The 24,037-nt window shown below is 38.9% G+C and overlaps 1 long non-coding RNA gene across 11 annotated transcripts in view; it reads left to right on the top strand.

Annotated features, from left to right (window-relative positions):
- LOC149123592 (uncharacterized) overlaps positions 1-24,037 on the top strand; it is a 501,504-nt gene that overhangs the window by 159,712 nt on the left and 317,755 nt on the right. The window contains exon 3 of one of the 11 annotated variants that reach the window (XR_016216963.1): positions 8,506-8,683. The exons of the other annotated variants lie outside the window; for them this stretch is intronic. This is a non-coding gene — a long non-coding RNA (uncharacterized LOC149123592). The remainder of the gene's footprint in view (positions 1-8,505; positions 8,684-24,037) is intronic. 11 annotated transcript variants of the gene reach the window in all.

Here is a 24,037-nt window from a genome sequence, read left to right as displayed (position 1 = left end):
TCATGTCATTCGTGATTGGCTCCCTAAAACTCGATCAAACACTTTCCAATGAGAGTTAAAGATACCATCTGATGCTGAGGCAACTTTAACAGAATTTTCTTTTAGAGACTCTAAGAAGAGGGTAGGTTTTATGCTTCCAAGTGATCCTCTTATAGTGTTGAGACCATGTCTTCTATTGCTTCTCTTATCTCCCTGTAGTTCTCAGAATCAACTACTACACCCAAGTGGTACTTACTAAATATCTGTTTTTTGATAGACTTTAAAACTTAGATATGTAGACTATCATGAAATCAACAAGGGATTGTGCACAATGGGAGAAACAACACACAAAAGAGAGTTTTTCCTTATTCAATTTGGTATCATTTATTTTTTAGTAAGTTCTTTTATATATCAGAAGAAACTATTTTAACTTTGATCTAGTTTAGTGTGCACTTTGAAGAGATATTTTATAAGTATGATAAAAGTATGGACTTCATATAGTAAATTCTGCTAGTTATTTTCCTTTAAATAATTTTCTACTTGTCCTTGGCCTGTGGGATATCTGAGTACATTTAGAAGATAGCCAAATTCATTTTATCTTGCTTGGTGAGATGCTTAGGTATGAATCTTTGTAAGTAAGACAGGTATCTCTTTTATAGAGGGTTTTTCTTCCCTATTAAATACTGAATGCTGGAAAGAGGTTTCTGCATATTTTCAATGAGATTAGAAATATCTGCAAATGCGTTTTTCATATTCTTTTGGGGACTTCAATGTAGTAGGGCAAATTTTCTTTCAAGGGACAGTGAATCACAGGAAAAAAATCAATCTAGGGTAACAACATTAAAAACCAACTCAGTATTATACTCATTAACGCCACAAAAACTTAAAAGCATAAAACTCTTACTAAGTACAAGGATAAAAACATTTCATTTTACATTATCAGTGAAGACAGAGAAATGGGAAGGAAGGAATGAAGGTATTGGGTCCTTCTCAGTAGTTTTCAAAAAATTATATCCAAAGAACCCCATTAAAAGATAAAATGAATGAGGGTAGCTTCTTGGGGCTGCCATACTCATTTGCATTTTGCATGGTAGACTAAATTGTAAAAATAATATTCTTTACTAGTTCAATAACATAGTTTTGGTCTCCTAGTATTCTAATATGATTGATGTTTTGGGAAAATGAACCAAGGTTGTCCTTTGAATTTGGGTATTCTCAGGTATCATTTTTGTACCTGTAGTATGAAAAACATAAAAACATGGTGCTGGAACAACTTATATGTTATTACAGCAAGTTTTTTTTAAAGATTTATTTACTGTATTTGAAAGAGTTACACACAGAGAGAAGGAGGGGCAGAGAGTAAGAAGTCTTTCTTCCGCTGGTTCACTCCCCAAATGGCCACAATGGCCAGAGCTGCGCCTATCCAAAGCCAGGAGCCAGGAGCTTTCTGGGTCTCCCACGTGGGTACAGAGGCCCAAGGACTTGGCCATTTTCTACTGCTTTCCCAGGCCATAGCAGAGAGCTGGATCGGAAGTAGAGCAGCTGGGACTCGAACTGGTGCTCATATGGGATGCTGGCACTGCAGGTGGTGGCTTTACCCACTATTTCACAGCACCGGCCCCATGCAGTGAATTTTAATTTTTTATTTTAACATTGTATCCTCCATTACATATTGATTTTATTGAAGTCAGGGACTGAATCTCATTGTTCTCTGTGTTATTAGAGGCCAGTTAGTTAGGGCTTAGTGAACAATAGCATTTGGTATTTGTTTACTAAAGGGAATTAAATTGATGCACACTTATGCTTGCATGTGAAAGGTCCATTCAGTCTGGGAGCATCACAGATGAAGATGACTGTTATCTTTTGAGCAAGATGCTGTGCCCCAAACTCATGCAGACATTGAAACTCCAAAATCTTGTGGTAGTAGCTAAGAGATCAGAGTTAATGGGTTCAAAGGGAGACTTCACCTGATTATGACATCAAGGAGATGCGTCCACTGGAAAGTCTTTAGATCAATGTCACTTGTCCTTAGAAGGTAGCTCTCTAGAGAAAAATTGGTTATGTAAGCAAAGCACACTTCTTGTCTTGCTGCGCTTCTTGACTTGCCATGTGACCCTTCCTCTGCACATGTTCCACCATCGTCTGCCTCTACAAGATGCCAGCCAATGGGGCCACCTAGTTTTGGACTGTGAATTTCTGAATTGTAAACCAAAATAAACTTTCATCCCTCTTAGATGGCTCCTCACAGGCCTTTTAGTGAAAGTAATGAAAAGCTGACTAATACAATGACTTTGGTGATGATTGCTTAGCAATCCATCCTGGTTATTTTATGAGATGTACTAAGGCTTAAATGGAAGCAAGGTTGGAACAGTTGCCTGCAGGAGGTTAATCTTGACTGAACATGCTGTCTTGGTGTAGTTCTTCAAGGTGTTGTGTGCAGCCATATGGGGGACAATGGGATTCATGATTTGGTACAATGAGACTTGTCTTCTTTCCTATTATTAAAATGACACACAAATCCCTCAACTTTATTTTTAAAGTTACCAAAGGTGCATTAGTTCACTGTCGCTCCCCCATTCATGGAGGAATGACACAGGACCCTGCGCTGTTCCTTTTGCCCAGCCCTTCCCAGGTTAGCTGCCGTTCCCTCACTCGTGGAAGAATGACGCCGTCCCGGGTTAGCTGCCGGCCTCCCCACCTCCGCGGAGGGGCGGCATCCCCCACTGCTTTTCCCGCTTCCACGGAGGAGCGGCACACCGCTGGCCGGCTCTCTCGGGGGCTGCTCAGATGTTCCTCAGATGTTCCTGGTGCATGTTGTCTCTCTCCTCCTTTATAGTCCTCTTCCACCAATCCATGCTCTGCTACCCACACGCCGAGCACGCTGCTCTCCTCCAATCAGGAGCAGGATCAGCTCCTGCAGCTTATCAGTCAAATTGGCGAGGCAGCTGCGTAGAAGTTGTTTGGTCTCTCTCTCTCAGCGCCATATTGTGGGAGATCAGATGCATAGAATTAGTCCTAGTTCCAGTAATTTAGTCTAGTCTCAGTTGCTCCCCACAGTTCACTGGAGCTGCATGGACTGTGTGGATTAAACAAAAGAAATTAATTTTCTGTGAGTTTGGGAGGCTGAAAATCCAAGATGCATGTATTGTCAGGTTTGATTTTTCCTGAGGTCTCTCTCCTGCTTTCCGGATGGCCACCTTTTTGCTGCGTCCTTACTTGGCCTTTTTGTCTACATCCTACATCTCAAACTTTTATTTATTTTTTTGAGAGGGAAAGAGAGAAAAAGAGATTGCAAGAGAGAGAGAGAGAGAGAGAGAGAGAGAGAGATCTTATCTACTTGTTCACTCTTCAAATGCTGGGCTATGCCTAGGTCAGGTCCAGGCTGGAGTCAATACCAAGAGCTAGAAATTTAGTCTAGGTCTCCCACATGGATGGCAGAGACTCAACTCTATGAGCCATCACCACTGTCAGCATTAGCAGGAAGTTGGACTCAGGAGCACAGCCAGGTGTTGAACCCAGGTACTTTGATATAGGATGTGGGCATCTCAACTGTAATGTCTTAACTGTAAACACTAAATTCTTTCTCCTCTTTCTCTTATAAATATATAATTTCTATTGAATTAGGACATTACACTTATGATCTCAATCTTAATCACATTCATAAAGTCTCCATCTCTAAATACAGTCAAACTGATCAGAATATGAATTTGGGGGGATATAATCTGGTCCATAACAGAGGATTTCTTTTTAAAAAAAAATTTTATTTATTTAAAAGGTAGAGTTATAGAGAGGGAGAGAGAGGGAGAAACAGAGAAGTTCTTCCATCTGCTAGCTCATTTCCCAGAAGTCCACAACAGCCATAGCTGGGCCCATCCAAAGGCAGGAGCCACGAGCTTCATCTGGGTCTCCCATGTGGATGCAGGGGCCCAAACAATTGGACTATCTTCTGCTGTTTTCCAAGGAGCATTAGCAGGGAACTGTATCAGAAGTTGAGCCTCCGGGACTGTTGCCCATATGGGATTCTGGTGTCATAGGCAGTGGCTTAGCCAATTATACCATAATGCCAGCCTCCTCCTCTGCTCTAATTCTTAATTTATGTTGTTCTTTTGGGACCTGGTAAGGATAAGAAGGTCATGAGATCTTTTCCTTTGCCAAAGTAGATCCTGGAACAAAATATCTGGCTACCACTGTCCTAGAAGAGTGGCTCACTATGTTACTGTTCTTTGGAAACTAATCCTGAATATGTTTAAGCAGTGCAGGAATATCCTCTTCAGTATACAAATACTCACAAAGGAAGAGAAACAGAAGAAACCAAGTGACAGGTGAAAAACTAATATTCTGCTTAATGAGTTACTAATCCTTCTGGGGACAATAAATAGTTGAGATATTAAGAAGAGGCACTGCCTGGGTGTCTTCTTCTTCTTCCTTTTTTTTTTTTTTTTTTTTTTTTTTGACTCAGGAAAAGACACAGAGAGTACAAAAGCCCTCATGAGGGTTTGCTTCTGCAGCCATGATGATGTCTAAGGGCTTAGCCAGCTGGGTCCAAGGACCACCTAAATAGAGAACTTATTTCTTTTGTGCAGTTATGGAAGCAAAAGCTGACATAGGTGTTTATGTCAGGGAATGCCCCTGTTGTCAGAGCTTCAAAGAGAATTGGAAGCCAACTGTACTTATTACAAAGAAAAAGAGAGAAATAGAACATGTTTTGGTGCTGAAAATATGTAGTCTGTCAACCCTGTTTTTGTTGATTTTAGTTAATAATTTCCCCTTCAAAGTTTAAGTTTATTTTAAAAGAAATAGAGTGATTGCACTTAAATTGCTTTATGGAATTATTTTGTCAAATTCTTGAATGTGAGAAAGTAGACAATAGATCCAGTGTCATTATGAGTAGTATTGCTCCCTGTGGTCTTCAAGCATGTGACAGATTCCTGAGTGCAGAACGGGTACAGGCAGGGGGCAATCCTAAAGTAACTTAACATGAAATGGTAACAAAGGACAAATGTCAGGAGTAATTATGGTATAACCCTTGACTTTTGGATGGCATCCTCTGCTGAAAACAGTCCTCTCAATTCTGGATATTAACTTTTCTTCTGTTTTCAAATTCTATATAATATTTCAGAGTAAATATTTATCTCCCAAGGTATTGTAGACTGTGTTCATATGCCAAAGAAGTCTTCAATTTTAGACATTTGCTCTTAAGCCAGAATTCCTTAGAACATTGAAGAATCTTAAATAGAATACGTGATAGGTGTTTTTGTTCTTTGAGAAACTAAGGGCTACTTTATCTGGTGTGTAACCAAAAATTAAATTTTTAAACCTGAGCCTTTTTTCCTTCAGTTCCTTTGTTGTTCTTGTTGAACTCACTGCTTGCCATTCTCAAGCCCTTCCAACAGTTTTGGAAACACCTAATTCCCTGAATTAAAACATAATCTACCTGAATTAAAACAAAATCTACCTGGAATACCTAGAGTGGTTTCCATATTCCTATGTAAACCATATTGGATACAGTGATTAAGTGAGAAGAATACAGCAGGTTTCAGAAAGAGGAAGCTAGGTATCTAAGACAGACTTTTCTAGATTTTCAATTTTTCCTTGGTCTGCTGTGTTTACTTTTCACCAATGGTGACAAGTAAGACTATATGTGCAGAAAATTAGAGATTGGCATGTGTACAATGAAGCCACGACCAATTCTTACATGTACCATTGGAGTTTTATCCTATAGACCCAGATAACACTAGTCTTTAGTTCTTGATCTGCAGAATAATCAAAACTATGGTTTGTTCTGGAGAATTCCGCAATCTTGTGTGAGAGACCATACACATATGGGCATTTTCTATCTGTTGTAGTAGTTACTTTGTTGGGGATGCAGTGATGTGTATATCAGTTTATTAAAGGAACAGAATGCAATGTTGGTCAAAATGGATTACAGGCTGGAGAAGGCAGTGGGATTTCCACTTCTATCATATAAAATTCATGCGTCTATAAGTTATTTATTCCGACAAAAAAGATGACCTGAAATGGTATAAGTAAAGATTTTTTTGAATAAGAGCATACTAATAACTATGATACCTTTCCAGAATAAATTATTGAATTTATGTATTTACTTGTCCTATCCTTCACTATACAGTTGTTAATTTTTTAATATCAGGGACCTTATATGTCTTGCTCAGTGTTATACTATTTTTAAAATTTTTATAGATTTGTTTATTCATTTGAGAGGCAGAATTACAGAGAATAAAAAAGAGAGAGAGAGAGAGAGAAAGAGAGAGAGAGATCTTCTATCCTCTGGTTCATTCTCCAAATGGCCATAATGCCCAGGGATGGGCATACCAAAGCCAGGAGCCAGGAACTTCTTCCTGGTGTAAGGGCCCAAGGATTTGAGTTGTCCTCTGCTATATTCCCAAGCACATTATCAGGGAGCTGGATCAGAAGTGGAGTAGCTGGGGCATGAACCAGCACCCTTATGGGAGGCTAGTGCTACAGTATACAGCTTAATCCACTGTGCCACAATGCCGGCCTCTCAGTATTGTATCTTTAGTAAATTATATGACCTTATCTATTTAAGTCAGGCAACAAATAAATATTGAATATGTACTATAACCTGGCACTGGGCCCTGGAAATATAATGAAAAAACTTGGCTTCATTAATCTATTGGTGAAAATATAGAAAAAGTCATCATTATCTGGAGTTGGGCTTTGAAATTTTTTTAAATGGGCTTTTTATTGTGTACAATGCATAATAACACTGTTGGAGACTGATAGGGTGCCAGATATTGCCTTTATTTTACCTGTTAAAGGAGATTTATAGAGAGCTCAGAAAGGCTCAACAGCTAAACATTTTGATTTTAGTTTAATTGGAAAAGAGAATTTAATTTTACTGACAATTATAGAAGAACAAAAAATGCACTTAAACTGAAATTAAAAAGTAAAAAATAAACCAGTTAATTTATTGTGATATTATAGTTTCTCTATGGTAACTTGCATTATAAGATCATATTGATAATCTTACAAAATATGTTAAACTATATGGTTTATTATAATAGAGATCCTAGTCTATGTAAATTGATAAATAGATTTAAAAGAAAAACATATTTTCTTTTTATGTGAAAAGAATGAGTCTTTACCTTGAAAAGGATTTAAACATTAAGTTACATTATTCATTTTCTTCATGTTGATGGAATACAGGTCATTCAAGTCTAGCTTTTTTAAGTTCTTCTTGCTCCATTTTGACAAAGTGATAAAGAACCTAATTATTAAACTGCTCAGTTAACAAAGAAGGGGGGATCATCTTCTCAAAAATGAAGTGTATCACTTCAAGTATACTGAGGATTCATTAATTTTGGGGCTTGAAAATTTTCTCATTTGGAGGTTAAATGAGGAAGTCTGAGTTTAAGAGAGCCTGGCTTCTGAGTTGCTCCCTGGCTTGAGTGACTGTGCTTGGCATCCTGTTTTTTTTTTTTGGGGGGGGGGGGGGAAGCTCCACAGGCTGGGGGCAGTATCTGTGAAGCACTCATATTTTTCTGAATAAATAAAGGAAAGCTTAGAAGCATCAACAGGGTGGCCATCCTGACCTAATCCTAGCCTCGGTTTCCAGCTGCCTATGGCTGAATTTCACTGTGATCTAGAGGTATGACCATGAGAAACTTACTTACCTTCTCTCAGCCTGGTGAGTATTTGACCTAGTGGTGAAGCCACTACTTGGGATGTTCACAACCCAAATTGGAGTGCCTGGGTTTGAGTCCTGACCCTACTCTGGATTTTAACTGCCTGCTAATGCAAAGCTTTGAAGGCAGTAGATGATGAAAATCCTGAATTTATGTATAGATTTTTTTCATAATGTGTATTTCCATGTACTTCTTTCAAAGTATTTATTTATTTTTATTTGAAATGCAGAGCCACAGAGAACAGAGGCAAAGAGGGAGAGAGAGGTCTTCTGCTGGTCACTCCCAAAATGGCTACAATGGCTAGAGCTAAGCCTATCTGAAGCCAGGAGCCAGTAGCTTCCTCTGGGTTCCCCGGGCGGGTGCAGAGGCCCAAGGACTTGAGGCATCTTCCGCTGCTTTCCCAGGCCACAGCTTAAAGCTGGATTGGAAGTGGAGAAGCCGGGACTCGAACCGGTGCCCATATGGGATGCCAGCACTGCAGGTGGCGGCTTCATCTGTATGGTCCCTCCATGTGCTTTGGAAGGTCTATCATCTGTTCTTTGTTGACGTCATGAATTTTCCAGGTTTACATAGCTGAACATGAACAAATCTACATCATGGTCTGATTCATGTCCCCCTTACCACTCGCCCTGGTTGAGTATATTCAGCTCCTCATTAGCTATGATCACTTCGATATCTGTGCCTGAGACAGGTTGGATGCTTATCTAACCCTGTTTCTTTTCCTGGGTACACAGGGATACTGTATTTTCTAGCCTTTTCTGTATTTAGTTTGGGACTAAATGAATAAGCACAAGCCCCAGGATTGATGTGACTGGGATTGATATTCACTAACTCTATATAATTCGCTCTCTCCTGTCCTTAGGCTGGAAGCAAACTTCTCCAATATGGTAGATTCACAGTAGGGGAGGAACCCGGATTTTTGAGCCTCTGCTTGAAGAGAGCTTCCTGGGTGAGCTGCCCAAATTGCATTGGGTTGAAAGAAGAGCAAGGAATAAAATGTTGTCACTGAGATTCTGGAGCTCTTTGTTGCCACATCAGAGGTTAATATTTCTTTACTAATACAGTGAAATTTGCATATAACTCTATTTTCCTCCTCAGTTGGTGGCACTACTATCTGCTCAGTAATCCAATTCACAACTTCATAGTCCTCAACCAAATCCAATGAATAACAAAGCCCTGTGGATTTTAACTTCCGTATTTCTCTTGGAATTTATCTGTCTTTTAAAAATTATTTACTATTAACTCTGATTCAGGCTTTTACTATTTCTTACCTGTTTGTTGACATGAATTAATTTGAAACAAACCAGAAAGTCATCATATAAAGATGTTAGTTATTAGTAAAAGTCATTCCCAGCAGGGAATATAACAGGATATGGTGACATTGTAACAATACAGTTGACTTCTGGAAAAAGTAAATCTCGAGGTCACTGATGAAGGAAGTGGGGAGCTCACAGTGCTCTGAGTCTGTGGGGCCCATATACAAAGAAAAAAAGTCCCCACATGGTGCACAAATGGACCAGTGAGGCTTAATGTAATTAGCTATGGACACCTGGATACTTCTTAACTACGATCTTCCACTTTATCTTTTCATCCCCTCACAAATGCTTTTGATAAAGGGTCATAAGGCCAACTGCTTACTGAGCGTAGATCAAAGCTGGAGTGAAAGTCTGGCAGGGGTCTTCTTGCTAAGCTTAACCTTACCTGGGAAAGTCACTTAGCTCAAAACATTTCTAATCACCTGTGATCCTGCCTCGTGTCTCCTGCAGAGTGTGGGACTGTACTTGACAGCTCCCATACTCCCCTTTCCATTTAACCATCCTTCCTGTATAAAAGCAGCTCTCATTCCCTGTCCCACAAAAAACCAGCCCCTCCTTAGTCACACCATTCCTGTTTAGAAGGTTCTCCTGTGATGGTGTTAAGAGGGGGTCCTTCAATGTCTTCATTTCAGTGGCAGCTCTTCTTTCTCCAAACCTCAGCAGGCATTACCTTTGTCAACTTAAATAACAATCAGACAGAGAGAGGGAGGTAGGGAGGGAGAGAGAGAGAGAGAGAGAGAGCGAGCAAGCAAAAACCCAAAGAATAATTTTATTTACTTAGGAATAGCAGAGTATTGCAATGGGAATACTCATGCTATAGTAAACTATGAGTGTATTCAAAGAAGTTGAAGGAAGGTGAAGATTGTTTTTGGTTGTTTTGTTTTTGCTTTTTATTTGAGAAGCAGAGAGAGAGAAGAGAGAGAGAGAGAGAGAGAGAGAGAGCAAGCGAGCAAGCTCACTTCTGCAGATTCACTCCCCAAATGCTCACAATGTCCATGAGCTGGGAATGCAAACCAGGTCTCCCATACGTGAGGCATGAAACCAGTTTCTTTAGCCATCACTGAAACCTCCCAGGGTGCACATTAAGCAGGTAGTTGGAGGCAGGTCCCAGAGGTGAATAGTGAACCTGGGTACTCTGATATGGGATGTGGGTTCTCCACTGTTAAGTCAAATGCTCACCCTCAGGGGAAGTTTGTAAAAGTGAAATGAGGAAAATTACCTAAGACATTTTGAAACAATAACCCTTGGCTACAAGTATTAATAATGAGAGCAGCATCAGTACAAAGTGTAACAGACAGTTGTAGGGCAGATACCCTCATGTAAGTATTTTCTGTGTGAGTTTGTGGTGGCTTTTGTGCAATGTTGTATTTTGGCAGGGGCTTTTGTGATTAGTCCTTGTTCAGGTACACATGCATGACATTCCCTCCTTCATAACTCCTAGACTTTTTAAATTTATTTATATAGGGCTTCACAAAAGTCATTTCATTTTGATCCTGTGTTCACACTGAATATTACAAAAATGAAAATGACTATGTTTAAAAATGGGTTTTTTTCTTCCAATAATTGCTCAGCAGATCAGATTTCTCATCTTTTATGAAGACTAAAAAGATCCTATTGAAAGCTAGAATGATAGCAAGGAATATAGAAGCAGTTTTGGGATCTTTGCTTGTGATCATTCGACAGCTACCCAACCATTCAGTGCTAACTTTGCCTTGCTCTGCTCAATCAGGCATTTGGGAGACATCTCTGCACCTAGAATTATTCTCCATGTAAGTATGAAGTTGGCCACGCTAGTCATACTGCTGCCAGCCTCCTTCTTGAGCTTTTTTCCCCTGCTTGCTTCGGGACTTGTAGCTTAACCTTGACCTTGTCTGAGGCCTAAAGTCTGATTGCACGGTCTCCTTCCTTCTCCAGCTAAACCAGCCAGACAAAGGCAGATGGACCATGATGTCATCGATACTTCCATGGGAATGATGATTGCTTTTCTAGGAGTATTTGCATTTGGAACACTAATCAATTGTAAAAGGAAAGATCTTGCTTCCATTTGAGAACACTAAGGTGAATTGAGTATAGAGATGTGAACATTTTTTAAAGGAGAATATTCCCCCTGAAATCCTTCTACAACCTGTAACTCTGCAGGTAAATCTTCTCCAACTAGTGTGAGGCTGGCACCATTAGCATCTTATTGTCTGTCACAGTGAAAAGGAACTGTGCTATCCTTCATGTCCTGACTATTCCCCATGTGTAAAAAAGCAAGGACTTTAAAATGGTAACACAAATTGTGAAATGTTTATCCGTATTTTCTTGCCTGCAATGTGTACAGTAAGTTACTTTCCTACCTGCACCCCTTTGCACTCACAGTTTCCCATGTCAGCATTGCCTCTCTTCCTATCCTCCCATCCATTCTGCACATGCCCCCCCAACCCTTCCCAGGCTCTCCCTGCTCTTTCCATCTGCAATCCCTTCTTGTACTTGGTTGTATCTTGATGACAACACTTAGCAGTACTTTGCATTTTTGTGACTCATAGTATATCCAGGCACAACACTGTCCTCACACTGCAGAATTCAGTGAAGTGGGCTACTTTTGTCATTTTATAAGCTCTATTGATCATTGCAGCCAGATGGGGTCCCCAGTTTAGATTTGTGTAAATGACAATATCTAAAAGAGGCTTTTAATCATTGGGATTTTATGAAGAAAACAAAATTGGTAGATGCCTTCTATTGCTCTTGAAAAAATATTGGATATAAATAAGTAAATAATAACTGAACTCACCCTATGAAATGAGAGTTGTGTCAACTTAGCAGGCATGATTACTTATGAATATTGAATTATATATGGGGTTCTTCTGATGTTGGACAATTTTCTGCTCACTAAGGAACTGATAAAATGCTCAGTACTTTGGCCAACAAAAGAGCTTCTGTTCTGTGCTGGGTGGTTCCCACCCCCACCTTGTGTTATCCAAGTCCTTTTGGCTCTTGGATTCCTTCTGAGTATACCTTGATTTTGATTCTACATCTGCTGTAAGATGTTGCTTTCTTCTATCACAGACCTTAATACTATTTGCAGAAAACCCATAGTCATTGAGTTTTCATTTTCTCTTGTGTTCTGCAAATTCACCATATTTCCTCTTTCTGTGTTTTGCTTATCTGCAGAGATAGAAAGTCATTCCTCTACATCCTTATATTATGGGAGTAGCTTCATGATTGGGTTTGAGCTGAAACTACCTTCTCCCTTGGGGTGCTGACATGGTCACTGAGTCATCCTCACTTCTCAACCTTGCTGGTAAATTAGGAGGTACATCTGCCAGGGATGTGAGGTGTTACTGCTAAGCCACGCTGTACCCAGTGCCTAGTGTGGCCCATCCCATGGTGGTATTTGTGTGTGTGCCTTATCTTCTTTTACTCCTAGCCTGTAACCTCTTAAAGTATCTCAGTCAATTTTTCCCTCCACGGTTCCTAGCAGTTTTGCATAGGATAGATGCCCATGAAATGTTTAATATACTGAACTGCAGTAGCTATTAACTGCACAAAAAGGGGGTACACTCTGAAGAGCCTTAATTCACCTCATGGGGTTACATGGAGATGCTGTCAGACTTAGTTTATATACCCCAGCTCTCCATGAATAAAGTCAATGCCAATTAATGCTGAGCTTCAGCAGAGGAGAGAAAATACATTTTCACCAAAAGGCTGATCAGTTCCTTTTTCACTGTATGTCTCTGTGATCATAAAGCCAGAAGACCCCTGGGACTCTCTTCTATTCAGGCAAAGGCAGGTGTGCTGGGGAGCTTTGTATTTGTACACAAACACAGAAAGAAGGGCTTATTTTTGCAATTACTTGCAAAGGCTGCCCATGTTTTCCAGCATGTAAATTAGGACTTGAAGGAAAACATCTAATTGCATTTTGCTCCAACTAATTGCCAACTCAAAATTTTAGATTAGTGTGCACACCATACTTATTTTTTGTTGTTGTTATTAATAACACACTTAGCTCAGTGAGAAGAAAAATTAAAAGACTTGAGAGCTGTCCCACTAAGAAAATGCTTTGCCTAGTGTTGTAAGGAAACAATGAGAAATACATCAAAACCACAGCTAAAATTCCAGACTAAGATTTCTTGGGCATTATACAATTCTGTTGGTTTGCTGGTAAAGGTTAGATGGGGAGGAAATAATATTTGGAGTCATTGCATGTGTTTTGCCACAAGGAGGGGCCATGGTTACAACCATGGATGTGTCCTTGACTTGTATTATACCAGTAAGCTTTCCTGTATGAAAAACAAAACCTACTTAAAAGTGCTTTTTTAAAAAATGTGCCTCACATCCAGAAAGAATGGTATGGTCTTTTGTGAGCAATATAAATATGCTGTGATATCCTTATGTTATTAAATGAGCATAACAAAGCATAACAGTGTCACAGTCACACACACAAAAAAATAAGGACAAGCTACAGTGTTGACTGGAAATAAAAAGGGGGAAGCTTTTTCACATGTTGTCACTAAAAGGTAACTGGCAGCTTCAAAATTTCTCAGCAAGAGTTGTTCTCCAAAGGACACAATGAACTTTTTGTCCTTCTAAATACAGAAGTCAAAAAATGTATCCTTGAAGCTCAATTTAGCAACAGAAGGTTTGCAAATCTATTTTCCACTGGGGAGACTTTGTTCCAACGTGGTTAGTTCTTGGGTTTCTAAATGAAGGGACAGAAGGGAGATTGGCTGGACATTGGAGAAGCATATGAATTAAAATCGTGTGCTTGTATCACAACATCCTGCATTCATCTTCTACCTTATTTTTAATGGGTACCTTTTTGTGCCAGCCGTGGTGCTAGATGCAGCAGATACCCCAGGGAAGATGTTCATATAGAACTCTATGTTAGTTAAGTTAGCATACAGCTTGAGAACAGAAGTTTGAAAAATAAAGGTGTAAGTAACTATATGCCTGTAAATTATGTTAAGTGGCATGAAGGAAACATGCAGATTGATTAAGACAACAAAATTTGTACCTAATTGAAATGGAGAAGGCTTGGAAAAGTGTATTCCAAGAAGGAACATTTAAGTTGAAGCCTATAGGATGAATAGCATTTAGCCAAGACAAGGGGAGTAGTTCTTTCCACACAGCTGGAAGGACAGGTGTGAAGGCTGTCCAGCTGACACAGTGGAGTTAGTGGAAGATAGCTCCTGGGGTTGGACCTTGATGATAGGCAGAGAATGAATTGAAATCCGGCTAGGAAGATTGGCAGAGTCAGGACCACACATCCTGGAGACTGTGGAAATGAGTTTAGATTTTATCCTCAAAATACTGGAAGGCTGCTGAGGGGTAGAATGGGGGAAATGATGAAAGTCAATTTAATAAGATCTCAACATAGAGAAAGGCTAGATAATGGCAAGAAGAAAATCCAGGAGACCAGCTGGGAGGAAACTTCCAGGAAAATGGTGAATGTGCTGGCCATTTGCCTGGCTTGTTCTTAAATTTATTCTCTACCTTTCTTGTGCAAAACAAAGAATATTTCCCAAACTCCCAGCCAGCTTGCTTTTGTTTGGGTTGAAGCTATGCAAGGATAGGGGGAGATTAGAGGGCTAGAGAAATTGAGAAGCCATGTTATGCCTTCTTGTCTCTGCATCCCTAGCTGGCCAATGGCAAATGCTGCAAGATATTCTCACTAGAGAGACCCATTGCCTCTGGTGCCAGACCCTGCAGGGCATTCTTCTCAATGTCTCCTGTTTCAACTTGGTTTCCCACTCTTGATCTTTAGTGACATTGTATCTTTTTAAGGTTCTTCCAACACTGGAGGTGATAGTGGCTTCCTGCTGATGCTAATTTCTGGGTTATGCTATTATTTCCCAATTGGCTTTTCAGCTCTTCACACATCTTTGTGACTGTCTGTCTCTATTAAATTCCCTTTATTCAGAGCTTTGACTCTTTTTCTAACTTTATTTTTACTTCTATAATAAGCAACAATGGTAGTTTGAACCCTCGGTGATAGTAATGTAGGAAGAGAAAATGTACGAGTTTGCGACAGTTGCTGGAATTTTGGGTGAACCAAATGAAGACAGTGAAAAAATGAGATAGATATTTAGAGTTTTCTGGCACCTTGAGTAAGATTAATTAATCTCTGGCAAAGTCTTCTGGTACAGATATTACTAAAGAAAATAAATGAACATTGGATCACCACCTACACACTATGGGCATGCCCTGAGGCCCTCATTAGTGGTCACTAAGTGACCAAAAATTGGAGTCAAGCTAATATCATTCCACCCACAGACTCCCACCTTTATATTCTAATTCTCTGAGCTGAGGTCTGGACAATTTTCCTGAGATTACAGAACAAAATTTGAATAAAATTTTGTGCAGGAGTATGTCCTTCACATAAAAAGTATGGTTTTCCTTTGTTAAGAAATGATTTTTTCCCTAAATACTTACTAGCTTTTCTTTCCTGTTTTTAAATTATTAATTGCCTTTCTTGATTCCTTTGATTTTTCAAAGCAACTATTCTAAGAGTTAACATCTATTCTCCAGACCCTACATTCTCCTGTTATCTCTGCTTTATTGCCCTTGACTGGACCTCTTGTCTGTCTTGACATGCTGCTCTTACCGCTTCTCTCTTGTATAATTGAACCACCTTATGAGTAAGTCGTCTCTGTAGTCACAGAGTGTGTGCAGAACAAAGTGACACAGAGCAAAGCATCAGCAACATTCTTGCCATGGTCTACATAGACTGTGCCCATCAGGATGGTAACAAGCCACACAGCATTCTAGGCCTTCTTTGCATATCTCAGGCTGCAGAGCAAACAATTCAGGAAGATTCTAGGAGTGTCTTTTAGACCACATTTATGCATCTCCAGAATCTGGTAATAAATACTTAGATGTGGGGAGCAAACCGGACTAGACTGAGTTACTGGAATTAAGACTTATTCTATGCATCTGCTCTCCCACAATATGGCGCTGGGAGAGAAGTAAACAGCTTCCACACAGCTGCCTCCAGTTCAGCTAATAAACTGTAGGACTTGCTATTGATTGGAGGAGAGCAGCGTACTCGGCGTGTGGGCAGCCGAGTTAGGATTGGCGGAGGAGGACTATAAAGGAGGAGAGAGACGGCATGCACCAGGAACATCTATGGGGAACATCTAAGGGGAACATCTAGCTGAAGGAACACCCGTGCAGCCCCCGAGAAAGCCGGCCGGCGGTGTGCCGCTCCCCTGCGGAAGTGGGGAATGTGGCCAGGGGGAACTGCCCTTCCACAGAGGTGGAAGGGATAGTAGCCAACCCGGGAAGAACCAGCAGCAAACCCGGGGAGGGCCGAGCAGACGAAAGAACAGCGCAGGGTCCTGTGTCGTTCCTCCACGAAGAGGGGGAGCGACACTTAGAGATTAATGTGAATGAGTGTTGTGTTGTTGAGACATTGTAATGATATTAAGGTCTATGGGTCCTTCCTTCCCTCTCACCCTCTTCCCTTCTTATTTCTTCCCTCCTTGTATTAATTCATTCAACAATAATTTTGGGTACCCATAATGTGATTATTAGGGAAAATGCCAAGTGATCTGAAGTATATGAAAGAAGGACAAGGCAGAGATGTGGTTTCATAGGTTGGACATAACATAGACTATACTTCTAAAAAGTGAACTAACAATAGTAGGGCAATTATAGAATTAGGAACAGAGATCAATTTTTTAAATGAATTATGACCTTAGATAAGTCCCAATTCATCTATAACACAAAAAGTTGAACTAAAAAAAATTCCACATCTCATGGTCATGCTATAATTAATGGACACAGATAATTATTTAGGGCAGTACTTCTACAACAATTTTGTTTCAGGACCCTTTTATTGACTTTTTTTAAGGTGTACAGATTTCATGTATTTCATATATACAGATTCAGGAACATAGTGATATTTTCCACTATACCCTCCCTCCTGCCCATGCTATCACCCTTTTTCCTCCTCCCTCTCCTATTCTCATTCTAACTTTTTACAAAAATCTATTTTCAGTTACCTTTATAATCATAAGATTAACCCTACACTAAGCAAAGAGTTTGACAAATAGTAAGAAAAAAAAAGTGTTCTTCAAGAGTCAAGACAAGGGCTGTTAAAAATTATTACATCTCGAAGTATTAATTTCATTTCTGTAGATTATCCTTTAGGTACTCTATTAGTTGCCACAGATCAGGTGGAATCTGTGGTTTTTGTCTTTTGGGGACTGGATTATTTCACTAAGAATGATGTTTTCCAATTGCATCCATTTTTTGCAAATGATAGGATTTCATTGTTTTTTCAAAGATTTATTTATTTATTTGAAAGGCAGAGTTACAGAGAGGCAGGGGCAGAGAAGGAGAGAGAGTCTTCTATCCACTGGTTCAGTTCCCAAATGCCTGCAATGGCCATAGTTGAGCTGATCTGAAGCCAGGAGCCTGGAGCTTCATCCAGGTCGCCTACATATGGGTGCAGGGGCCTAAGGACTTGGGACATCTTCTACTGCTTTCCCAGGCCATAGAAGAGAGCTGGATTGAAAGTGGAGCAGCTAGGACTCAAACCAATGCCCATATAGGATATTGGCCCCGCAGACAACAGCTTTACCTGTTATGCAACAGTGTTAGTGCCTCATTTTTTAATGTTATGTAATATTTCATAATATATACATGTATATACCATAATGTTATGTAGTATTTCATATATATATATACATATGTGCATATATGTGTGTGTATATATATATATATCATAATTTATTTATCCAGTCTTCAGTTGGTGGGCATCTCTTAGCTATTGTGAATTGAGCTGTAAGAAACATGGGGGTACAGATTACTCTTTCAAATGCTGATTTCTTTACCTTTGGGTAAATTCCCATGGGTGGGATGGCTGGATCATATGGTAGGTCTATGTTCAGGTTTCTTGGGTATCTCCATACTGTCTTCCATAATAACTGACCAATTTACATTCCCACCAACAGTAGATTAGGGTTCCTTTCCCCCCACATCTTCACTAGCATTTATTGTTTGTTGATTTGTATGAGAGCCATTCTAACTCGGTTGAGGTGAAACCTCATTTGGCTTTGATTTGCATTTCCCTGATGGCTAGTGATCCTGACAATTTTTCATGTGTCTGTTGGCTATTTGAATCTCTTCTCTTGAAAAATGCCTGTTAAAGTCCTTTGCCCATTTCCTAAGTGGATTGTTTGTTTTGCTGTTTTCGAATTTCTTGAGCTCTTTATATATCCTGGATATTAATCTTTTATCAGTTTTATCATTTGCAAATACTTTCTCCCATTCTGTTGGTTGCCCCTTTGCTGAGTGTTTCCTTTGTGGTGCAGAAGCTTCTCAGCTTGATGTAATCCCATTTGCTGATTTTGGTTTTGATTACCTGTGCTTCTGGGCCTTCTCCAAGAAGTCTTTGCCTATGAAAATGTCTTGCAGAGTTTCCCCAGTGTTCTCTAGTAATTTGATGGTATCAGGTCATAGATTTATATATTTGATCCATTTTGCACGGATTTTTGTGAGAGGTGTTAGATAGGGGTCTTCCTTTATATCTACATGTGGAGATCCAATTTTCCCAGCACCAATTATTGAAGAGATTTGTCCTTGTTCCAGGAATAGATTTTAGCTTCTTTGTCAAAGATAACTTGGTTGTAGGTGCATGGATTGGTTTCTGGAGTTTCTATTCTGTTCAATTTGTCTATACATCTATTTTGTGTACCAGTACCAGGCTGTTTTGATGATAACTACCCTGTAGTATGTCTTGAAATTTGGTATTATGATGCCTCTGGCTTTGTTTTTCTTATATATTATTACTTTAGCTCTTCAGGATCTCTTGTGTTGCAAATGAGTTTTAGCATCATTTTTTTCTAGACCTGTCATTGGTATTTTGATTAGGATTACACTGAATATGTTAATTGCTTTTGGTATTATGGACATTTTGATGGTATTGATTCTTCCAATCCATAAACATGGAAGATTTTCCCATTTGTTTGTGTCTTCTATTTATTTCTGTAATGTTTTGTAATTTTCATTGTAGAGATCCTTGACCTCCTTAGTTAAATTTATTCCAAGGTATTTAATTGTCTTGTAGTTATTGTGAATGAAATTGATCTTAGAAGTTATTTCTCAGACATGGTGTGGTCTGTGTACACAAAGGTTATTGATTTTTGTTTGTTAATTTTATATCCTGCCACTTTACCAAATTCTTTTGTGTTCCAGTAATCTCTTAGTGGAGTGTTTTGGTTCCCTTATATATAGAATCATGCTATCTGCAAATAGTGATAGAATTCTTCCTATCCAATTTGCATTCATTTGATTTCTTTCATAATGTGTGGGGCTAGAAATTCCAGAATTACATTGAATAGCAATGATGAGAGTGGGCATCCTTGTCTGGTTACAGATATTAGTGGGATATTTCCAACTTTACCCCATTCAATAAGATGCTTGACTTGCAAATAATTTCTCCCAATCTGTCGGTTGCCTCTTTACTTTTCTGACTGTTTCTTTCGCTGTACAGAAGCTTCTGAATTTGATGTAATCTAAGTTGTTAATTTTGGCTTTTATTGCCTGTGCCTCTGGGGTCTTTCCAGGAACTCATGCCTATGCCAATGTCTTGCATGGTTTCCCCAATGCTCTTTAGTTATTTGATAGCATATGATTGCTATCCATTTTGAATGGATTTTTGTATAAGGTGTAAGGTAGGGGTCCTGCTTCATGCTTCTGCATGTGGAAATCCAATTTTCCCAACACTATTTGTTGAAGAGACTGTCCTTGCTCCAGGGATTGGTTTTGGCTCCTTGGTCAATTATAAGTTGGCTGTAGATGTTTGGATTGATTTCTGGTATTTCTATTCTGTTCCACTGGTATATCCATCTGTTTTAGTACCAGTACCAGGCTGTTTTGATTATAAGTGCCTAGTAGTATGTCTTGAAATCTGGTATTGTGATGCCTCCATCTTTGTTTTTGTTGTATAAGATTGCTTTAGCTACTCGAGGTCTCCTGTGTTTCCATATGAATTTCAACAATTTTCTAGATCTGAGAAGAATGTTTATGGCATTTTTGATTGGCATTATATTGAATCTGTAAATTATTTTTGGAAGTATGAACATTTTGATGATATTAATTCTTCCTTTCCATGAACATGGAAGTTTTTCCGATGTTTTGTGTTTTCTTCTATTTCTTTAAAGTTTTGTAAGTCTCATCATAGAGATCTTTGACATCCTTGGTTAAATTTATTCCAACCTATTTGAATGTTTTTTGTAGCTATTGTGAATAGGATTGGTCTAGAATTGCTTTCTCAGCTGTGGCATTGTCTGTGCATACAAAGGTTGTTGATTTTTGTGTATTGATTTTATATCCTGCTATTCTACCAAACTCTTCTATTATATCCAATATTCTCTTAGTGGAGTCTTTTGGGTATCACATATATAGAATCATATCATCTGCAAATAGGGATAGTTTAACTTCATCTTTACCAATTTGAATCCCTTTGAATTATTTTTTCTTGCCTGGTGGATCTGGCTAAAACTTCCAGGACTATATTGAACAGCAATGGTGAGAGTGAGCATCCCTGTCTGGTACTGGATCTCAGTGGGAATGCTTCCAACTTTTCCTCATTTGATAGTATGCTGGCCATGGGTTTGTCATAACTGCCTTGATTGCTTGAGGAATATTCCTTCTACATCTAGATTGCTTAAGGTGATCATAATGAAATGATATTGTATTTTATGAAATGATTTCTCTGCATCCTGACTGTTTCTTTTGCAGTACAGAAACTTCTCAATTTGATATAATCTCAATTATTAATTCTGGCTTTGACTGCCTGTGCCTCTGGGGTCTTTTCCAAGAAGTTTTTGCCTGTACCTATATTTTACAGGGTTTTTTCAATGTTCTGTAATAATTTGATGGTATCATGTCATAGATTTAGATTTTTACCCATGCTGAGTGGACTTTTGTGTAAGGTGTAAGGTGTAAGGTGTAAGGTGTAATGTAGGTGTCTTGCTTCATGCTTCTGCACATGGAAATCCAGTTTTCTCAGCACCATTTGTTGAATAGATTGTCCTTGCTCCAGGGATTGGTTTAAACTCCTTGAGTTAAAGGTAGTTGTAGATGTTTGGATTGACTTCTGGTGTTTCTATTCTGTTCCATTGGTCTATCCATCTTTTTCTATACCAGTACCATGCTGTTTTGATTATAACTTCCCTGTAGTATGACTGGAAATCTGGTATTGTAATGCCTCTGGCTTTGTTTTTGTTGTACTAGATTGCTATATCTATTCCAGGTCTCCTGTGCCTCCATATGAATTTCAGCATCATTTTTTGCAGATTTGAGAAGAATGTCTTTGGTATCTCAATTGGTATCACATTGAATGTATAAATTGCTTTTGGGAGAATGGAAATTTTGATGATATTGATTTTTCCAATCCATGAGCATGAAAGATTTTTCCATTTTTAGGTATCTTCTTCTATTTCTTTCTTTAAGATTTTGTAATTCTCATCATAGAGATCTTTGACATCCTTGGTTAAGTTTATTCCAAGGTATTCTGATGGTTTTTGTAGCTATTGTGAATGGGATTGATCTTAGAAGTTCTTTCTCAACCATGGTATTGCCTGTGTATACAAAGGCTGTTGATTTTTGTGCATTGACTTTATATCCTGCTACTTTGCCAAAATCTTCTATGAGTTCCAAAAGTCTTAGTAGAGTTCTTTGGGTCCCCTAAATACAGAATCATGTCATCTGCAAAGAGGGATAGTTTGAGTTCTTCCTTCCCAATTTGTATCTCTTTAATTTCTTTTTCTTGCCTGATAGCTCTGGCTAGAACCTCCAGAACTATATTGAATAGCAGTGGTGAGAGTGGACATCCCTGTCTGGTACCAGATCTCAGTGGAAAAGCTTCCAACTTTTCCCCATTCAATAGGATGTTGGCTGTGGGTTTTTCATAGATTGCTTTGATTGTATTGAGGAATGTTCCTTCCAAACCCAGTTTGCTTAGAGTTTTCATCATGAACGGGTGTTGTATTTTATCAAATGCTTTCTCGGCATCTATTGAGATAATCATATGGTTTTTCTTCTGCAGTCTGTTAATGTGGTGTATCACATTGATTGTCTTGCGCACATTAAACCATCCCTGCATACCAGGGATAAATCCCACTTGGTCTGGGTGGATGATCTTTCTGATGTGTTGTTGCATTCTATTGGCGAGAATATTATTGAGGATTTTTGCATCTGTGTTCATCAGGGATATTGGTCTGTAATTCTTTTTCAGTGCTGCATCTTTTTCGGCTTAGGAATTAAGGTGATGCTGGCTTCATAGAAAGAATCTATTCGATTGTTCTGAATAGTTTGAGAAGAATTGGAGTTAGTTCTTCTTTAAATGTCTGGTAGAATTCAGCAGTGAATCCATCTGGTCCTGGGCTTTTCTTTGTTGGGAGGGCCTTTATTACTGTTTCAATTTCTGTCTCAGTTATGGGTCTGTTTAGGTTTTCGATGTCTTCCTGGTTCAATTTAGGTAGGTTGCATGTGTCCAGGAATCTATCCATTTCTGATAGGTTTCCCTGTTTGCTGGCATACAAGTCCTTGTAGTAATTTCTGATGATTCTTTTTATTTCTGTGGTGTCTGTTGTTACATTTCCTTTTTCATCTCTGATTTTATTGATTTGGGTCTTTTCTCTTCTTTTTTTAGTTAGTTGGGCCAATGGGGTGTCAATTTTGTTTATTTTTCAAAAAACCAGCTCCTCGTTTGGCTGATTTTTTGGAATGTTTTTCTTGATTCAATCCTGTTGATTTCTTCTCTGATTTTAATTATTTCTCTTCTCCTACTAGATTTGGGTCTGGTTTGCTGTAGGTTTTCTAGATCCTTGAGGTGAATTTAAAGCTCATCTATTTGGTGCCTTTCCAATTTCTTGATGTAGGCACCTATTGCTATAAACTTTCCTCTTAACACTGCTTTTGCTGCGTCCCATAGGTTTTGGTATGTTGTGCTGTTATCCTCATTTACTTCCAGAAAATTTTTGATTTCTCTTTTAATTTCTTCTATGACCCATTGTTCATTCAGGAGCATGTTGTTCAATCTCCATGTGTTTGCGTATGCTCTAGGGATTCCTGAGTTGCTAATTTCCAACTTCATTCCTTTATGGTCTGAGAAGCTGCATGGTATGATTCTAATTCTTTTGAATTTGCTGAGACTTGCTTTATGGCCTAGTATGTGGTCAATCCTAGAGAAGGTTCCATGTACTGCTGAGAAGAATGTAAAATCTTTAGCTGTGGGATTGAAAGTTCTGTATATATCTGTTAGATCCATTTGGGCTATAGTGTCGTTTAAATCTGTATCCTTGTTGATCTTCTGTCCTATTGATCTGTCTATTTCTGAGAGTGGAGTATTGAAGTCCCCCAGTACTATTGTATTGGGGTCTAAGTCTCCCTTTAAGTCCCTTAACAAATCTTTTAGATAAACTGGTGCCCTGTAGTTAGGTGCATATACATTGATAATTGTTATATCTTCTTGTTATATTGATCCCTTAATCATTATGTAGTGTCCCTCTTTGTCTCTCTTAACAGTTTTTGTGGTAAAGTTTATGTTGTCTGATATTAAGATGGCTACGCCCGCTCTTTTTTCATTTCTGTTGGCATGGTATATCTTTTCCCAGCCTTTCACTTTCAGTCTGTATGGATCTTTGTTGGAAAGATGTGTTTCTTGTAAGCAGCAAATAGATGGGTTTTGTTCCTTAACCCAGTCAGCCAATCTGTGTCTTTTAACTGGACAATTCAGGCCATTCACGTTCAATGTGACTAATGATAAGTGGTAACTTTGCCCTGCCATTTGCCAAAGATAAGTTCTAATATATGCTTTGAATTCCCTGTGATCTTTTGCTGTGAGGTTTCCTTCCTTTATCTTCTTTCATATTGATGACTGTGTTTCTGTGTTTCTGTGTGTAATACATCTTTAAGCATCTTTTGCAGGGCTGGACGCGTGGCAACAAATTCTTTCAATTTCTGTTTGCTATGAAAAGTCTTTATTTCACCTTCATTCACAAATGATAGCTTTGCATGATATAATAATCTGGGCTGGCAGTTTTTCTCTCTTAGTACCTGGGCTATATCTCGCCATTCCCTCCT

This window comes from Oryctolagus cuniculus, chromosome 11 (genome assembly GCF_051225735.1).
Source record: "Oryctolagus cuniculus isolate XC-2025 breed Fujian yellow rabbit chromosome 11, ASM5122573v1, whole genome shotgun sequence".
NCBI classification, from domain to species: domain Eukaryota; kingdom Metazoa; phylum Chordata; class Mammalia; order Lagomorpha; family Leporidae; genus Oryctolagus; species Oryctolagus cuniculus.
This window is presented reverse-complemented; position numbering and strand designations above follow the sequence as displayed.